General features: G+C 55.6%; 1 protein-coding gene across 2 annotated transcripts in view; it reads left to right on the top strand.

The window, feature by feature from the left end:
- The first annotated feature begins 7946 nt into the window (after positions 1-7946).
- Positions 7947-19950, top strand: part of AXIN1 (axin 1) — an 84656-nt gene continuing 72652 nt past the window's right edge. Inside the window, exons 1-2 of one of the 2 annotated variants that reach the window (XM_064725814.1) lie at positions 7947-9272; positions 14369-14495. The gene's annotated coding sequence lies outside the window, so the exon portion shown is untranslated. The remainder of the gene's footprint in view (positions 9273-14368; positions 14496-19950) is intronic. The other variant, XM_064725812.1, reaches the window with a different exon arrangement.

Genomic DNA, 19950 nt, shown 5'->3' with positions numbered 1-19950 from the left:
GATGTCTCCAGCCTGCCTGTGTGTTCCATCCCCAGCAAGTCCAGGTTCTCAAGAGCAAACTGGCACAGAAGGTCATATTTGCCTAATTAATGACAGTGCAGCTAGGCCAGCACAATGACATTTGGTTATCTTCTCTCTCTGCTGCAACTGAGCTGAGTGGGAAGCTGCTGCCCAGCTCCTCGGGGACCCTGACACTCTGCCCTCGTTAGAGATAATTAGCTGGGACAAGCTCCTTGTTTGACAGCTCTGCTCATCATTAGGGCCAGCTCAGCTCATGCATTTTAATGCAGCTCCCAGCAAAGCTCCAGCCCATGGCTCTGTCCTGGCCCTGCTCTGGAACGGGCCCGGTGCCCCAGAGCTCCTGGGCACTGAGGAGCTGCTGCTCTGTCCCAGGGGTGGCAGGTTCTGGCTCTGTGGAGCTTGTGTGTCCTCCAGGGCTGGACCCTGACTGAGCTGCAGAGCTCTCACTGGGCACCTGCAGGATCTGCTGTCTCAGGGTGACCAGGGGCAGCAGGAGCTTTTGGGGAGAGCTCCTGTCCTGCTGGGGGTGAGGCTCTAAGGGGGGCACTGCGTGAGCACAGCTGGAGCTGCAGGAGGTTCTCTGGGGGAATCTATTTGGAATGTGAATTCTGATTTTCTGTCATCCTGCCTTTGTGGAGAAACCTTTCCCTTGCTCCTTTCCTTGCACCCATGTTGGATGAGGCCCAGAGATGTACTCTCATGGGTTCCTCTGCTGCCTTGAGGGAAACTGCAGCCTCAGGGATGCAGAGTTGGAGCACACAGGGCTGCTGGGCACAGCAGCACATGTCTCAAGGTGGGGCATGTCCCCTGTGCAGCATTTGGGGCAATTTGGGCTACAAACCCACCCAGCCAGGTGGCCTTGAGGAGGTGGAGGAACAGCTCAGGGCTCAGTGTTAGTCCTGTCCTGATTTTGCAGCTGGAGAGTTTGGTGCTGCTTGAGGGATGGTTTTCCCTGTTTGGGTGGGCTCAGTCTGGCAGATAATGGTTCCCTTGCTGCCCTGACAGGGGGATCAGAGGAGTTGGTAGTTTGCCATGACAATGTGTTCCTAGGAAGCCACAGATGCCACAAACCCAGGGTTCAATAGGGTGCTGTCAGCTTGAAATTCAAAATCCACCCCTGGACAGGGGAAGGGCCTGATTGCCCAGCCCTGCTCAGAGCCCAGCACTGCCTCAGCCTTCTGCAGAGGGCACCAGGCTCTGCTGCTGGCCCAGAGCCAGGCACAGGCACGTGGAGCATGGGGAGGATCCAACAGCAGGCTGGCACGGATGTGACAGCCCCAGCACGCTGCCTGAGAGCCCTGCCAGGGTCACCTTGGATCAGGCTGGAATAGCAGTGCTTGGAAAGGGGAATGGTGAAAAATGATCTCATCAAGACAGCAGGGAAAGGATGATGGATGAGAGGCTGGGAGAGGCACGTGTGCTGTGTCAGCCACCAGCACTGGGAAAGGGGACATCAATCCATCTGTTTAATTCATTCTTCAGGTAGCAAAAACATGCCACTCTCTTTAATAGTCCCAGCAAGCCACAAATATGAAACTGCTCCTTGAAATATGAAATTTGGGCCCACCATGTTCTAGTTGTGAAGGAACAATCACCCCCAAACCCAACACTGCAAAGTCATAAAGCAGAGAAAAAGGTTAATTGGGAAAAAGCATCCAAGCAGGAAAGGCCTTGGGTGGGATGGCTGGACTAATCCTGCTCTTTGGAACTGCTTGGTTCTGAATTCTGGTGCTTGCTGGTGTATTGAAGCAATGTTTGTATTTTGCCTGTCTCACTTGTTATTCCCAGCAAGTTGCAGTCACTGATCCAAAAACCAGCATGAGATTAAGGCTCTGCTTCTCAACAAACATTTTCTTACCTGTTTACCTTCATGAATTAAACAGATTTTCCCTGTAAATTCCCAGCAAACCCCTTTGTATTCAAACAAAAGGGATATTTGGGGAGCAATAGCACAAGCAGCATGTCCTTTCCTGCTGGTCTCAGAGGTGAGCCTGCCTTTCCCTCCTGGCTTGGAGGCTCTTGGTTTGGAATCACTGTTGCAAAGGGGTGTGAATCAGCCCAAACTTTGTGTCAGCAGAGGTCAAAATGTAGCCTGAAATCATCCCCCATCCTATGGCATTAATCAAGGAGACATGAGATTTAGAAACTGGCTTGGTCAATTCCAGCAAACCCTTTCAAGTATCACTGCAGTGTTTGTTTTCAGATCCACAGGACTCAATTCCTTCCAGACAGCTGGTCTGGGATGCTCAGGCTGTTGGAGGTGGAAGTATGGGCTGTGCTTACCCCCCACAGCTTTGCTCTGTCCCTGGAATTTGCTCTGGGGATCAGGAAATGGCAGCAAATATCCTGGTGGATTTTTACCACGTGAGTGACAAACCATTCTGGATTTTGGGGATCAAGATGGAGCTGGGCTTGGCTCCATCATGATGAACCAACCTGGCTCTCGTTGCAGGGGGAAGAACAGGAGCCCATGGGTAGTGAGAAACACTGGCTGGGCTTGAGAAAAAACTTCCCCAGGAGGGTGGTGCAGTCTGGGACAGGCCCTGGAGAGGTGGAGGTTTTCAGGACAGGGTGAGGCCCTGGAGCCCTGCTCAGAGCAGGAGCCTGGGCTGAGACCTCCAGAGGTCCTCCCAAGCTCACTGTTCTGTGCTGCAGCTCCTCCCTGCAAGGCAGCCTGAGAGGAGAGGATGAGTGTGAGGAAGAGCAGCTCCAGGTGTTGGCTGGAGGGGAGGCAATCCAGTAGCTCTCCTCCCTCCTCTGGGGCATGGACAGCCACCCTCCTGCCTGGCTCAGTGTGAGCATCCCTGGGGCTGCCAGCCTGGGGTGCTGCTGCCTGTGGCCAGCACAAGGTCCTGGTGGCTCTCCAGGAGTGACCACTGCCTTTTCCAGCCCTGCTGGCTCCTGACACACTGTTTGTCCTGGCCAGGGGACAAGGCATGGCCAGTGAGTCAGGGCAAGGTGGTGGCCTGGTGGTGGGAGGGCTCTCCCTGGGGTGACACCAGCCTGCAGCCAGGCAGGGTCTGATTGAGCCTGAGCAGAGAGGGACAGGGACATTGGGGCTCAGTTGTTACAGTAAGGAGTCATAAGAAAGAAAAAAAAAAACAAAAAACAAACAAAGAAACAACAAGCTAATAAAATCTCCATATGCAAATGAATTGCCAAAAGCTCCCTGCCATGTTCCTGCAGCTGTGGGCTGAGCTGGAGTGGGCACACTGGGCACACAGAACAGGGGCAGTTCCCTCCATTCCCCTCCCCTGCCTCACCCCATGGGCTCAGGGTGGGCTCCTTGGCTGCAGGAGGAGGAGCTGAGGGGAGGGAGTGACCATGGCAGCTCCAGGCTGGCCACAGAGGCCTTTGCCTGGCTGGACTCTGCTGCTCTGAGCATCCCTTGCACACATTTGCAGGCAGCCATTGCCATGGTAACATGGAAATGGTGCTGGCTCAGGCCAGCCAGAGCACTCAGACACAGAAAATGGCATTTCTGAGGTGGGCTCTGCTCACAGGGCCTCTGGGAACCCAGGGAAGGGGCTGCTCTGAGCAGCTCCTTGTGCCCTGGTGCCCCCAGGGATGTGTCCCCCAAGAAGCAGAAGTGGAATGAGGTGGAGGGAGCAAACAAGATGGGACATGATAGGGAAAAGGGAGCAGCGGGAAGGGAATTTCTCTGCCAGTGCTCCAGGCATGGATGGGGCCAGGATTTCTGTGCTTCAGCCAGGTATTTATTCCCATGGAGAGTGCTCGCACATTCCAAGGTGTTTTAATTTCCTTGACAGCCCTTTAAATTCCTCCTGCATGTGTTGTGAGACCCAGGTGGACTTTCCCAGGTGAGTCTCACCTGCCCAGCTGGATGTGAGGTGACTCTGCCCCCACAGCCCATAACTGTCTATGGCTGCTCATTTCATTCCTTACAATGCTGTCCCTTGACTTTTGAGGCTTCTGGAGGACCTGAGCTTGTTAAATCCTTCCCCCTAAAAGTCATGTATGGATTTGGAAGGTTTCAAGGGGTGGAAAGTCTTTACTCCTAACTTTAAGCTGCCTTGCTCCACCTCTGGGAATGGAGCCTTGTCATACTCTGCTCCCAGTGCAGGACTTTGCCATCCATGGGATTTTCTCCTCTTTCTCACACTTTATCCTCTCATTCTATTGAGCTTCAAGTCTTGCTGCAAGGCTTTTCCTCCAGAAGTCATTAGCTGTGATTCTTTCTTTTCATGGCAGTTCTCTACCAGTGTTTTAAAGTGTGGAACCTGTGTGCCAGCACCAAAAATGGAGCGAAATCTTGGATGCAGGGGATGTGCAGAGTTGAAATCTCCTTGATCCTGGGATATGCAGAGTTGAAAGTACTGTGAAAATCACTCATACCCAGACCCACTTGTCCTGCTGAGCTCCCTTCTCTACTTTGAATGCTGTGTCACCTTTTATTGGTTTTTTTCCCCCTGTTGTCTGCATGATATGCTGAAGAACAAGGTGAATTAAGGCCTTTGTAGGGCTCTGGGAAAGGTGCTTAGTTGGAGGTGTAGGAGCATTGGGGGGTAGCACGGTGGGGATGGACACAGACAAGAGATCTCTGCAGCCAGGGCTGGAACTTGGGGTTTATTGCAAAGGGCCTGGGGGCAGGGCCCTGCTGGGAGCTGCCAAACACAGCTCAGAGCAGGCCCCAGAGTAGAGAGGGGCAGAGAGGATGAGAGGGTAAGAGAGTAAAAAAGGTAAGAGTAAAAGGGTAAGAGAGTGAGGTTTCCGTTCCAATACAATAAATCTTCTTCTGTGCTGAATATTCTATTTCTTACTAACCAATCTAGTACAAGATACAAATCCTGTAGCATTTCCATACAGCCTATAAGAATCATTACATTACCATACTGTGTTACATTTTAAACCCTAAAAACTCCTCTTTGGGCCCCTTCTGCCAAGCTGGCAGGGTCTGCTCTGACCCTTGGGCCTGTCTGCAAGCAGAGGGTGTTGTTCCATCAAAAGGGGATTACCTTCAGCCGGCCACACCATTGTTTTCCAGTTGTTCAGTAACTGAGGTATCTCAAAGCTTGCTTTCATTTCAATCTCGCTTATAATTTCCATATTCTCAAAATCTTTTGCCAGACAATCATATTTATAAGGCTTCCCTGTTCCATCTCCCCCACCAGCAGGGGCTTGTGGAGTCCCTGGGCAGTGGGGAGCAAGGCAGTGGCTCCTCTGAGGGGTAGCAGCAGGTCCCGGGGCAGGAGAGGCTGGGAGGTGAGAGGGCCCCGGTAAAGGGAGCCGGCAGTGGCTGCAGCCGTGATGGCCGAGGCCAAAGCCGCGGCTCGGAGTGCGAGCTGGGAGTTGCCATGGGAACGGGAGCGGCCCGAGGATGCTCGGAGGATGCTCGGAGGATGCTCGGAGGGCAGCGCGGGCTCTGCGCCACGGCCCGAGCGCCGCTGGGAGCTGCCCCCGCTGGGCACCTGCAGCTACCCGGGAGTCCCAACTCGTGCTCAGGGCACAGGGAGCGACCCCCGCCCAAATAAACCCAGAGCACTTCAGAGAGACGCTGCCCCTAGCAGACAGAGAACGCACAAGCAGGAGAGCAGGAGCCAGAACAGCCCCCGAGCTGTGCCGAGTCCCATCCCCGAGCCCCAAACCTGCCCCCCGTGGCCAGCAGGGCCCGGAGCAGCCATCCCTGGCCCAGAGCACGGCTGGGGCTGGAACACCGCCCTTGGTGCGGCCCCACTCGCTGCAATGGGGGATGCAGTGCTCGGCTGGAGTGCTTGAGCTGAGCCTTCCCGGCATCCCGAGCCGACTGCTGATGAGTGTGGGCAGGGAGAGCCCGCCCTTGGTGCCTCCCTTTGCTTGCCCTGGCCCCAGGTGGGCTCTTTGCCCAGCACTGGGACCAGCACTGTCAGCAGCAGCTGCTCCAGGCACCAGCCAAGCCCTTCTCCTCCAGTTCTCTGGAAGCCTTTGATGACCACATTGTCAGCAGCCCTTTGCATGAGAGCTTTACTGTGGGCATCATTCACTGCTGCTGCTCTAGGAGACAGGCTTCCCTTTACAATCCCCCCAGTTTCCCAGATGGAGGGTATTTACCCACAAACCCCATTTCCAGGAGTGTTTCTGCCAACTCACTGGTACTGCTGTGGGGGTCACTGACCTGCCCTTTCCAGGCTCTCCCTGTGATGTGTGAAAAATAAATTTATTATCACATCTGCAGGCTCCAGACAACTCTTTCTGGCAGTGGGTAGGTAGGATCTGGCTGAGGATCAGCTGATCCCCAGCTCCTTCAGAAGCCCTGACACACCTGCAGCTCCACAGCTCCTTTCTGCTCTCTTCTCAGCTGGGTTCCTGTTGACATCTGTGGCCACCTTTGTCTCCTCTCTGCTCCCCAGGGTGGCAATCCCCCAGTTCTCCCAACAAAATAATGAGCTTGGACAGAGTCTCCTCGTGCTCCTGCAGCTGCCCTGAAGGATTCCACTCTCTGGATTGATTTGAGGAGGAAAAGGGAAGATGACCTCGGCTTCCTTTCCCTCAAGTCCACATTTTCATCTCTTGCCTTACTGTCCATTTTCTCCAGATCTCTTCAGCCTTTAGATTCTCCCTAAGACCCTTTTTCCTCCCACTTTCCTGGAACTGCTGTTTGGTGCCAGTAATGACCCACGGGAACAGAAGCACATTGCAGGTCCCGCACTGGTGTTCCAGCCAGCAGGGCTGGGCTGGGCTGTTTGCTGTTCTCTGGCTGCCACATCCATCCCTGGACCATGAGGGTGGAGCCAGGAGCACATTCCTGCCTGCAGGACCCGCTCAGCCATGAGCGTGAGCCCATGCCCACATCACAGGACTGCTGTCCAGCCCTGTGCTCTGCCCATCATGGTTAACACCTTCCAGAGGAGTGGGAGGCTCTGGGCCTCACAGACCTGGCTCGGAGCAGCTCAGCAGGAAGGCAGGAAGCATCCAGGGATGAGCATGGCCAAAGGCAGCACTTCCTCATTCCAGCCAGCACCACAAGGCCAGGAAAAGGGATGGCTGATGCAGGCAGTGCCAGTTCCCTGTCAGGAAACACCAGTGCTGTGAGCAGGAATCAGGACGGCAGCAGTGGGGAAGGGGGCAAGCTTGGCGCCATCCTCGCTCTTGGGATGAGCCAGTGTGGAATCCACATGGGAAACAGAAGAAATGGCTGGTAGGGCATCGTGTGTCTGCAGCCAGCAAGCTCCTTGAGGAGGAGGATGATGAGGGTTGATGGTGATGAGCCGTGATGGTTCAGGAAAGCCTTGGCATCGAGGCATTGTGCAGCAGGAGCGATGGGAAAGGCTGGCCAAGGGAGGCACCATTCCTGCAACAGCCTTCAAAGAGTTTCCTTAAGTGTTGCTGCTCTTCAGGGCTTCCTCCTCCAAGGGGGAAAAAAAAAGTAGGGAAAAAAGGAGATGAGGAAGAGCAATCTCTGGGTGCGGGATGAAAGCGGCCTGTCTTGACTATTTACCCAGCAATTATAAGTAAATCGGTGGTGCCTAACGGGGCCGGTTGCCATAGTGACGATGGGATGGAAGGACCAGCATTTGGTCCTGGCTGCAGCCAATCAGGCTGGGAAGCCCAAGCTGCAATATAAAGTAAAGATTCCCATCTTCCAGCCACGCACTTGCCAAGAAAGGGAAATAGGTTCAAGAGTCTGGGGAAAAAAGTGCTGCGGCCGGCGCGAGGCAGGCAGGGCGGCTGCTCCCGTCATGGCGGACTGCGAACGCCCGGGCAGGTGAGAATCCAACTCTCCCCATCTCCCGCTCATTGTTCTCCCGCGCCGCGCTCCCCGCGCCGCCCCACCCCACCCACGCCGCCGCCCCGACCCCCTCGCCCCGGCACCCACAATGGAACCCCCCTTCGGGTGGGAGACAAAGAGAGGCGGGTGGAGAAAGGCTCCACCATTCTCCCCAAATTGCCATCGTAGGCCTTTCAAATCAAATTTCGCAAAGCAGCTTCATCAAAGGCCCCCGGCTGAGAGGCACGAGCCCCCATATTCCTGCCCCCCCGGCAGGTCTGGGGTGGTGCGGTGATCCCATACAAAGTCGGCACTGCTCCAGAAGTGTCTTTGCAAAAAAAAAGAAAAAAGAGGGAAAAAAAAGGAGGGGGATATGGAGATAAAAAACGCAAGCGAGAAAGAACGGCGCCTAAATTGCTCATCGTCTCCCCATCTCATTACTGGCGACTTCTGAGGACGGATATTTCCAAAGGCTGCAATGAAAGACTTGTGAATGGAGCCCCCCCGGATGAGATCAAAGCCCGAGGCTGGGACGCCAGGGTGTGCCGGAGGAGGGGGCGAGGGCCAGCGGCGCCGCAGGATGCTGGGGGGAGCCTTCCTCCCCTGCTGCCGCTGCCCTCCATGTTTCCCGGTGTCGCTGCCGCTGCTGCCTGACCCATCTTGCAATGGAGACCAGGGACAGTGGCCAGATCCCAACAGCTGGAACCGAGACGAGCGAACTCCATTGGCTCACAGTTCGACAACTCTCCCAAAATTCATGGTTAATAAAGGAGCTTATTCCGTCCGGGACCTCTCCAGACCCCTCGAATTGCAGATGAGCGGGTGGCTTCCCCACCGCTGGAGCCCACTCCTTGGCTCTCGTCTCTCCTCACACCGCAGCATCGCCAGCCTGGTGAGCCACCAGCAGAAGGGCCGAGGACAAAGGCAGGAGGACAGAAGTTGTGCCACTTTCCCTTCCCGCTGCTTCCCTTCAAACACGGGCTGCTTTCTTCTGCTCAGTGATAAATTTGGCTGCGGGCGGCGTTCCCACCACCGGCACCACCGGCAGCCCCATCAGCGGCACCGAGAGCAAACTCACAGATGGTAAAATAAGAGAGTCGTGTAGGGTTCAAAGAGACCTTCAATGTCAATTGTTATATTATTAGGTAAACTCCAAGAAGAAAATCTTTTAATCCACTGTGGCTAATCCAGTCCACTTTTGTTGGCCAGGACATATTCAGCATCAACAAAAGGCTCTGGCCGACGGACACCGGCATACATAATGTATTGATAACTGCGGGAGCCGGCTCGGCGGCAGAAAGAGCCACTGCTCGGGCCAGCAGCAGGGGCCAGCAGGAGGATTTGCCCGACTTTCATCAGTTTTATTTTCATTTCAAAGAACACGGCTGATATTTGCACTGCGCTGCTTGCCAGGGGAGCACAAAGAGGGCAGGGATGTTCCCAGCCAGCCCTGAAACCTCACCGGGATCCTGCCAGGACCTCAGCGGGACCCTCGCCCCTCAGTGCCTTCCCCGGGCAGCGGTGGCACAGAGGGCTGCAAGGCCAGGTTGGTTCTGGGCCTGGTTTTGGGGTGGTGGTTCCCATGGGGAGCTGGCAGCTGGGGTGTCTCCCCTTAAATTAGCCATGGCCTGGGATTTACCCTGGGATGGTGCTGTTGCCCTGGGATGGGGGAATCACCTTCCTCTAAGGACATGGGATACAACTGATGTGGGAATAGGAGTGTCCACGCCGTGAAGAGTGAGCACTGCTGGGGAGGAGAAGTGGAGATCACACCTGGACTCACCTTGTCTTCCCAACACGGCACAGCAGAGACCAGAGCTGAGGAACCTGGAAAGGAAACAAACCCAGCAGCAGCAAAGGGCAGGTGGGACACGAGTGGGGACCACAGCCCAGCTGATGGGGGTGTTGGGGCAGGAGGAGGTGGGAGCTGGTGGGAATGAGCTGAGAGGGGCTGAGGTGGCAGTTGTGGGTGCTGGAGGTGAGCAGGGCACCCCGGCCACCCACCCCTCCAGGCACTGGGCATGGCCTGTGCTGAGCAATGGGCTCCCCTGGGGCAGCTCTGGGTGAGGGTCCACTCCTGGCCCACAGTGGTTGAAAACAGCTCTGAGCTGCATGGCTGGACAGGCATTGGTGGCCGTGGGATGGGGCTGAGCCAGCAGGGAACTCTGCACAGCAAGGAACTGGGGTCTCCGGTGGGTGTGACCTCACTCAGGAGCCCATGGCCCTCCCAGGGTGCCATTGAATCCAAAATGTCCTTATTGCTGCTGTGGGCAGCTGAGTGCCACCCAGGGCCTGTGGCTCATGAGGACCTTCAGTAAGAACATGGAAAGGAAGCAGCAGTGGAGAAACCAAAAGGACTCATTTCAAAAAGCCCAGAGGGCTTGCCCAGGGTTTTGTCCTCATGACAAGGGACAACAGAGGAGTCCCTCTCCAGAGGGTGGGGGGCTCACTGCACCCCCAGATGCTCTCTGAGGTGGGCACAGGCATTCATCACTGGGACAGTGCTTACAAGGCACTGACACAAGTGACCCAGGGAGGAAACAGCCTCACAGGGGTTTGGTTGTTACTGCGAGCTCCAGGTCAAGCTGCTCTGCTCTTGCTGCACTCACAGACACTGGGAATCCTCCAGATCTCCTCCAGCAGGGTTAAAATGGCCAGTGCCAGAAGCTCCTGCAGGGAATGGATGCACAAGCAGTGATTAAGCTGAGAAAGCTGTGAGTCACCAGCCCTGGACAGACCATCCTGAGATCCACCAAGGGATCCAAGGGACAGGAGTCAGGGATGTGGGTGCCACCCTGGAGCAGAGGCTCTTTGGAAGGCTGAAGTGCAGTGGGGGCTCACTGAGCCTCGCTGCCCAACCCAGACAGCTGCTCTGATCATCACCAAGGCATTCCCAAAACTCCCAGCTGCTCCACATGGTCCATCCAGGGGTCTGCCCAGTCCCACATTGACACATGAGGAGCACAAACCACCTGGGAGGCTGAGGACAAGAATTCAGGCTGAATCATTCATTTCCACCAGGCAGAATCTTCACGGCAGGGGTCTCTGGGCAGCTGTTGAGTGCAAGACTAACATAAATAGGCTGAGCTAAAGATACTCAGCTCTGGAGACCAGAAAATACCCTTCTGTGGGGAAGAGGGAGACATGGACCTCCTGGGCAGACACCTCTGCTCCCTGTCCCCCTGCAGGCCAAAGCTCAGGTGGGCTGGGATAACTTCTCACATTTCTGGTGTCTCGTGGGACATTGCTCACAAGGTGGTCACCCAAGACCATGGGCACTCACCTCACAGCCCTGGAGAGTCACAGAAGTGTGGGAAGAGGAACCAAAGTCCTCTGTGACACATCTTCTCCATAACATGGCCTTGGCACACCAGGGAAGATGCTGCCAATAGTCCAAGGTCTGGAGATTCTGCAAGGTCTTCAATGTCTACAAGTCCAAGATTTGGAGTTGTACGTCTGCTCCCAGATGTGTTTTTTCCTCTTTTGAGCCTCTGTAACTATAAAGAGTCAGGATGAAATACAATACAAGGTTGGATTTGCTCACATTTGCCAGCCATGGGTTGTCTGGAGGCTGGTCACTGTGCCAGCCAGCACGTGTCCGTGGAAGGACTCCTGACAGGAGGTGCACTGGTAGGAGAATGCCCAGCAGGACAGTCAAGTGGGAAAATGTTCTCTGTAGAGCACCAGGAGAGCCCTGAGGTGAGATGGCCAAGGCTGCAGAGGTCTGGCTGCTGTCAGCTCCCACTGAGCTGCCCAGGCTGAGGGACACAGCAGGAGCACGAGGGGTGTGACACAGGTGGACATGAGGTGCTTGGACATGACATGGTTGGACACCAGGTGGTGAAAGACAGCCCAAGGATTGGCCTCTGGAGGAGATGGGGCACTCAGAGCTGCCTGGAGATGCTCACATCTCCAAGGAGCAGTTCTGGTAATCTCTTCCCCAGGGAAGTGGGATGCCATGGGATGCTCATGATCACAGTTCCATGACTCCCCCAGATCCCAGGCACTCTGTCCTGGGGAGGACTTGGCTCTGCTGGGTTCACCTGCCTGGCACAGGAAGGGGAGATTTTAGGAGAGGGGCAGCCAGGCAGAGTTGCCAAGTGGTGAGCATGGGTGACAGGCCCAGAAGTGCTGGCAGAAGGGGACAGGGAACCCCATGGCTGACATCCAGTGCCTGTTTGCCTTGGCTGTGGAGCAAGTCTTGGATCCCTCCAAATACAGAGACACCCCAATTCTCTGAGCTTCCTCCCACAGTAAATGATTTTGTGAGCAATTTCTCTGGTTTTCTGTCAGGATAAGACCAACACTTTCCGTATCTGTTCACCTCATGCTGGAAAGCCTTGAGATGAGTCAATGCCAAGCCCTGGGCTGGGTTTGTGTTAGGGCAGGTAAAGCAGCAGAAGAGTCTGGAGACTCTCCCCTAAGTGTGTGGATAAATGTCACCCCCAGCTCACCAGGCAGGGCTGCTCCCTGCAGGAGGAAGCAGGTGAGCCCCAGGCACTGCTGGGCTGTGTCCAGCATTTTGGCTGGCCAGGACCTCAGCTGGTGTCCATCAGTGCTGAGCCTTTCCTGTCCCACCCACGCCCACCATGGAGGAGGAACCCTCCAGGGAAACCTCCAGTGACCCTTGGGCAGGGCACTGGGGATGGAGGGGCTGGTGCTGAGCCCTGGCCACCTTCACTGGGTGCTGGTGACACACCAGGGGTCCCATGTCAGCCAGGAGGGGTGGCCCTTGCTGGGGAGGTGGCACGGGATGGTTGCTCCAAGGAAGGGCCACCTCAGAGGGAGGACAGCCAAGGAGAGCAGCTGGGGATTTCCAAGGTGCTGCTGGGAAGCAGGATGTTGGAAAAGGGGTGATGGAGGTTGCAGTCTCTGTGTGGGTAGAGAGAGATCCCAGAGGGTCTGTGGCTCTCCTACCAGCGAGCTGAAGGAGCAGAGGCTCCCAGAAGTGCCTGCCAGGACTGGGGGTCCCCCAGCTGGGCTGGCCTGTCCCCCTGGCTTGGAACACACGTGGTCCTGCAGCATACACAGCGTGTTGTGCCCCAGAAGGGCCCAGTGAGGGCTCAGGCTGGCAGGCTGTGACCTCCTGCCAGCACAGCTGTCCTGCCTGGCACCAACAGCCACCAGGAGCCTGCTCCTGGCAATCAGCTGCCAGTGGCAATCAGATTCTGGCTGCTGGGCTGCCTGGGCACCCAGAGCCAGCACTTCCCCAGGGTATGGGATCAGTCAGGGGAGTGTTTGGGGCACCTACTGCCCTGTCTGAGGAGCTCGAGGTTGAGAAAATCATTCTGCAGGAGAATTAAGGGGTGGAAACGCTGTGGGGCTTCCCTCAGCAGTGCCCACTGTGATCACAGCGACCCTTTGCTCAGGGCTGGACCCTGCTGGGGTTTGGACCTCAGCAAAGCAGCCACAACCTCAGCTGCTTCTGGGACTTCATGGGCTCACAGCTCTCCTGGTGAGGGACAATGGTGAGTTGGGATCTAAGCCATAAAAACTGGGACCTCAGGAACAGTGCAGAGGTAAAATTCTTTCCAGAGCTTGCCCTGGATGCCTGAGCATTTCTGAGATGTCCTCACAAGCCTCCCTGCGCCCAGCAAAGCCTACCATAAAGCCGTGGGCCACTAGGTGGACTCACAGCAAACCAGAACTGCGGGACAGAGCAATTCCCTGTCGGTCTGCCTCATGTCCAGGGAAAGCCTCGTCAGCGACAGTCATCCCAGGAGAGAGCACAGAAACCAGCGTGTGTCCAACTGGCCACTGCCTGGCCGCCAGAGGTGGAAAATTAACCAAAACATAGCCACAGGCCTTGCTTGTCACAAAAATTGTCATCTCCCTGGGAGAGGTGACCCTCCAGCAGTGAGCCAGGAACGCGGGGACCAGCTCTCCAAGCTGCTCTGGTGATGGAGATCGTGTCCAAAGGGTCACACTGGAAATCCTGAGGCTGCAGGACACACATCAAGGCACCACCGAGCACTGAGGGGGCTCTTGCCAGCCGAGCTGGTGACCACCGTTAAGCCAGAAGATCTTGCCCAGCATTACAAATCAGGTCTGTGAGAGCAGAGCAGCTGATATTTCTGCACTGACCATCCTTGCCCCACCTTCCAGCAGCCCAGGTCACAGTCACTGATGGCTGGGTAAAGGAAATCCATCTTTCCCAACAGAATCAAGCAGGTTGAATTATCACAGGCTGCCCTGGGAAAACCCTGCTGCAGGAACCAGGTGCTCCCATGGAGCTGCTCCTCGTGTTCTTCTCATCCCATCCCATCCTGCCGTGGGGACACCGGAGCAATGGTTTGGGCAGCTGGGTGGGCCCTGGCTCTGCAGCAGGGCTTGGGAACAGGGACAGGGTTGTTCCCTGCCACTGCTGCTCCCTCCTGCCTCAGCTCTGTGAGGAGCTGGGACCATTCCAGCAGGGATAACCCCTCCAGAGGCGCCTATGGTGCTCCAAACAGAGCACACCCTGCTCCAGACACCTCCCTCTGACAGAGAGGCAAGATGAGAAGTGTGTCCCACAGGAACAACAAAGTTCCACTCCTCTGAGTGGGGAGCACAGGGTGTCCCTGCCTGGCCCAGCTCCCCTGGGAACATCTCCTGGGCAGGGTGGTCCCAGCAGGGACGAGCTGACATCTCTTCTTTCTGCAGAGCGGCGTTTCTGGGATGTGTGTGGATGGCACCCCAGCCCCGGCACCCCGAGAGGAGCAGCGAGCCTGGTGGTCTGGAGCATGGAGAGGCAGCAGTGCAGGGCACAGGCCCGGGCTGGACCCCAAAGGTGGGTGCAGGAAGGTGTGTGGGGTGTCCCTGGGGTGCTCACCCTCACTGCCTGGTGGTGCTGGCTGAGCTCCTGTGCCATGCTTTGGGCAGAGAAGGCTGACCAAAACCAGGGGAGCTGCAGGGTTTGGGATGTGGCAGGGATCTCTCAGGGTCGTGGATGTGGCAGGGTCTCAGACATAGCAGGGGTCTGTGAGGGTCTCTGTGCTCTGCCACATATGGGAACCTTTCCCCAAAAGCAGCAAGAAGGGAGGAGAGGGCTGGGGGACACACCAAGGGCCTGGCACCCTTATCAGTTCTGTACCACAGCCCTGAGCTGGGATGGGAGCCCAGGGCTTATCTGGGGTGGGACAGGAGTGAGAAGAGAAGCCCACGTGAACAAACTGGGCTTTGCCCAGCCAGGGCAGAGGAACATGAGCTGATATGGTCACTGGCTGTTCCTGGGGTTGTGAATGGTGCAAACCAAGCAGAGGAGAGTGGCCATGAGCTGCTGTGGCTCTCCTTGGACTGGTTAGAATGGAGGAGAACGAGTATGGGGAAAGCTTTGACCAAAACTCCAGTCCTGAGCCCAAACATGAGGTTGGAGGTGGCTGACAGTCAGAAAGGAGCTGGGGTGGGCTGAGGGCTGGTGGCAGGAGGGTCACAGAAGTGTGGGGAGATAAGAAATGTCCATGTCAAGCTCCCCTGTGAGGAGGGTGCTGGGTGAGCAGAGCATCAGAGCAGCCTCCCAAGGCACAGCATGAGCTTGTCCATAATCCTTTTTTGGGGAAACACTGGGTTTGGGAGCTCTGTAACCCAGCAGAAAGGGCAAGGCAGAGCTGGGGGAAAGAGGCTGATGCCAGGGCAGGCACAAAGAGGAACACCTGGAGATGAAGGCAGAGCAAACCCCTGGGAGCACAGGCCAGGGTGCTGGGACACTGCAGGGGCTCAGGGTTATGTACTGGGTCTTCCATCTGCCATTTGGGCATCTGCACCACCATGGGCAAACACTGGCAGCTGCAAAACCCAGTTCAGACAGCTGCCTTAGCTGCTCCAGGCCCTTCTCCCCCTACGTTCCTGAAAGAAGGTCACCCTGGCTACAGTTTTTGTTATTTTTTATGTGAGCAGTAAAGGTTTTGCCCCATCCACCCTCTCCAGGCCTGTACCCCAGCATAAGCAGTGGATTTGCAAACAAGCACCCATGTGGGAACAGGAGTGAACAGGGAAACTGGGATGATTTTTCTAGAGGGAAGAATCTGAATGCCCAGAGCAGCCAAGCCCTGCAACCTTCCCACTGCCTGGAACAGGCTGCACCATGGGCTTTATGAAAGAGCAGGATCTGAATGAAAAGGCATAAACCTGGTGTCCAAACAGTGCTTCATCCTTTTTAGCCAGCATCAGAAGCAATGTGTTTGCCTCCTTGAGCGGGAGAATCCAAAGAAGGAGGCACTGTGGGACCTGCACCCGCAGCTCCATGGATGCTCTGGCAGGCTGGCATGGCCAGGGTGGGCAGGTGTGTTTATACCCTGCAAGAAGGGATGCTGTGGTGGTTGAAATCAGCACAACTCACTTCCACTCTTGCCCCCAGCCCTGGCACATCCTCACAGCCTACACTGAGATCTGCTCCATCCATCCCGCTTTCCCAGTGAGGCAGGCACTCTCATCCAGCCCCCAGCCCCATCCATGGCCGCCACTTCTCTGCTTTGTTCTCCTCCCAGTCTATCCTGTGGCTCTGTTTGCTTGTCCCCTCAGTGGCAGTGCTACTGGGCTGCTGGTGCCTCATCCCAGTCAGGCTCTTTGGGATGCTCTGGGTTCCAATACTTTTATCTAGAATGCTAATACATTTTCTTCCTCCTATTCTGTAAGCATCATCTTGCCAGTGTCCAGGAGAGAGCTGTCAGCCACCTCTTGCACCCCAGGGTATTATTTTCTTAGCATCATTTTTGTCTTTAAATCGTTAACTCTTTAAATAATTATTTTCCTTATTGGTCATGTAGTCAAACCCTGGGTCCTGCCTCAGCCCGAGATGGGAGGCAGCACATGTCCTTTGCCTCTGTCAGTGATCAGCATACGACCTCATATTCCAGAGTATTTCTATTTATCCCCTAGTTCCAAAAAGCTTTTTGAATAAAACCACCGAATTTCGGCATGGCTGATGACCTTGCCGGAGCCTTTTAAATGGCAGCCAAAGGTTGAACAGCACCATCTAGTGCGCTCCCTCCCGAATCCGCCAGCGCCGCAGGGACGCCGGCTACACCCACGCACATCCCTGCGCTGGAAGGGAGCGCTGCAGGCTGGCAGCCCACCAGGCATCACCCCGGCTCCGCTCACCCACCTCGCCCTGCAGGAGCCAGCGAGCCGCTACAAAGAGGGGAATTCATTTGGGAGGGCTCTAGTCAGTGCTGAAACTGATCCAAGCGGTTTCGGGCTCTGCAGATGGGGTGTTGGAGGGCTGGCGGGTCGCAAGCTACCTTGGCAGGAGGGGAGGCTGCTACAGAGCACATCCCTTTGCAAGGAGGCTCTGGAATTGCACCAGTGCTGCCTGCATGCAGCACAGACACCTTAGACCAAAGGCTCAGAGCAGTTCCTTTTCTCCAGTGTTTGCTGTTTGTTTCTTCCAGACAGAAAGGAATGTGTGCACTGGGAGCTGGGAAGTGTCCAGCACCCCAGGCTCACATGGGGCCAGCCTCAGTGGCAGGGTGACACCAGGCTGCACAAAACACCACTGGTTGTCTCAATGGTGGCAGTTTTGATGTAAGGGTGATATTTGGGGTGAAAGGCAGAGAGAGCTTCATGGCCAGCTGATGAAAAAAGGAAAAATAAGCAGGTTTGGTTCACTGGCCTCAAAGACCTTGCAGTATGATTCCTCCAGCACACAGCCAGGAATGCTCAGTGTGGTTTATCACTTGTTTGATACCCTCAGATAAATCTGGAAGTTATTTGGGCCCCTGGTAGAGTGCAGGGATAAGCCTCCTTGTCATGAGCCACCTGAGGGGTAAAAGGCAGGGAAGGGGCTCCAGAGGGAGCCCATGGCCCTCTCAGCCCCAAGCATCCCTGCTAGAGGACCAGAAAATAATGAGGCACCATGAGGGTTTGGCATCGACCTGTGGAATTTGCTTCTTGTGGCCTAGGAAGGGGCAGCTGCCTGGCTGCCTTCCCTGGGAGCGTGCACAGAGTGATCCTGCACTGCTGGAAGGGACATCCAGCTGCTCTGGAGGTGCCCTGCCTCTCTGTGTGCCTGGGGGTGGGATAGGGGCTGGTCCTCACTCCAGGCTGTGTCCCCTGAGCTGGGGGAATGTGCCAGGAGCTGGTGGGAGCAAGATGAGCCTCCAGCACTTCTCCCACCTCCCCAGGTCCAGCCCAACCTGAGGAGCAGTAAGGAAGGTCAGGGAAGGATGGCAGCATGAGGGAGGGCAGGTCAAGCCCAGCACTTCAACCAGCTGCATCCTGCTGCACCCAAACTCATTGCTCACCACCTCAGGCTCTCCCTTGCCATGGAGAAATCTTGCTCTGGTTTCTCAAATGAACTCAGTTCAAGCCATGAATCTTGCTGGGCCTTCCTCTGGGAGATGAAAGCTCTCTACACCTGATAGTTTCTCACCCATGAAGTGGCTGAAGTGCTCTGTTGGAGGCACCTCTGGGGCTCCTTTAAACTTGCTGGGGAGGCTGGGGGCCTCAGCTACCCTCCTGCAAAGCAGTTTTAACTCTCCTCCACCTTCTCTCAATTCCCCAGCATCCTTTCCACAACACAGATGCTGGAACCCTCCTGCTGTGGCACCCAGTCCTGTCGCAGCTGGACATCCCCCCTGCTGCTCCCACATTGTCCCTCCTGCCTCCTAAACTCCCCCCATCCCTGCCAGATCCCGGCTTTCCAGCAGAAGGGCCCTGTGTTCCGTGGGCAGACCCTTTCACAGCTGCTCACATTCAAGCACGTTTTATTTGCCAGGGACTCGGCTTGTGAAGTTTTCTACAGCTGTCTTGACCTCGTCCATGTCTCCTGCCCCTCTCATTTCCCTCGCCCCGGCGTTTTTCTCAGCAGGGCTTTTTAATCTATTTCTAGACCATTGATGGAAATACTGAATAGCACTGGGCTTCCCATCCAAGCCCGGACACCCACTGAGCGCGCTCCCATTCTGCAGGGATTCCCCATTGATGGCTGTCGGTTTGCCAGCTCCCAGCCCCTTTAAGGTGTCCCTCTTGATGTTGTATTGTGCTAATTTTTAATCAGAATAGTATATGGATTAAGTCACATGCCTGAACAGAGCCCAGGTCTATTATTTCTGTGCCATAACCTTTATCAGCCAAACTTGTAATCTCTTCAAAGGATGACATCACAGTTTGACAAGAGCTATTTTCTGGAAACTAGGCTGATTGCATTAATTATATTCCCATCCTTTAATTCTTTACCAGCTGAATCCCACATCAGCTTTTCTATTATTATGCCTGAGATCAGCATTGCACTGCTACATGTAAATCAGCTCCGAGCATCGTTCACATGAGAGAGTGCAAGGAGCCACATCATCCTGCCAGGCCCTGTGCTGGGGTGGGATGGAGAGTGTCACTGCTCAGAGTGAATTTTGGGAGCTTCACAAAGCTGGAAAAAAATGTTACATTTCCAAAAGTGTTCCCTAAATGCATTGAGGCAGGCAGCTGTGGCAGTGTGATCACATAAGAAAGCAGAAACAGTCCCTGTTGGAAACTATTCTGAGTTATTTCTGATTTTCAGAGGATTGTCTATTGGCTTGTTTGCATGTTCAGCTTTTAGGATGGTATCTAGGGTCTGCCTGGCTCAGAGTCTATCACCGCTTTCCAGGGAAGACACTCGCTTTTGCACTTCCCTGTCACGCTACTCTCATTTGATCTCTGCATCTGGCAATTCACTTCTTCTCCCTTCAGTGTCCCCAGTACTGTAGCCTCAGAGCTGGTGCACCCTGCTGCACACAACAAAACACGCCCGATTTGGGGAGTCTCCACGTGGTGTGACCCTTTCCAGTCCATGCAGTGCCACCTCTTGGCCAGCCCCTGATTTCTCCCCGCGGCAGTTGCCCGGCTCAGAGAAGCAAGGCACACATTGCAGGACGCACATTGCAGGATGCACATGGCAGGACGCACATGGTAGGACACACATTGTAGGACATGCATTGCAGGACACACATGGCAGGACACACATGGCAGGTTCCAAACCAGCCCTAGGTGTTGGAGGCAAGAGCGGTCCTGAGGATGCGCCCCTACATCCTCAGGACCATGGTGCGTGGTCCTAACTGGACAAAGCTCAGAAGTGTCACGGTGTTCGACACCGACAGAGCCGTGGAGGCTGGTGGTGTTTGAGGGTTGATGCCCTTCCTGGGCAGAGCCCTTCGACGAGGCCCTGGAGGTCTCCGAGGTTTCTCTGGGGCCGTCTCTGCCCGGGATGCTCACGGGCTCTCCTCATTCAGGGCCGGACGAAGCCCGGGAGCCATTCAGCCCCTAAGGTGCCG

The sequence above is a fragment of the Zonotrichia leucophrys genome, chromosome 14, assembly GCF_028769735.1.
Source record: "Zonotrichia leucophrys gambelii isolate GWCS_2022_RI chromosome 14, RI_Zleu_2.0, whole genome shotgun sequence".
NCBI lineage: Eukaryota > Metazoa > Chordata > Aves > Passeriformes > Passerellidae > Zonotrichia > Zonotrichia leucophrys.
This window is presented reverse-complemented; position numbering and strand designations above follow the sequence as displayed.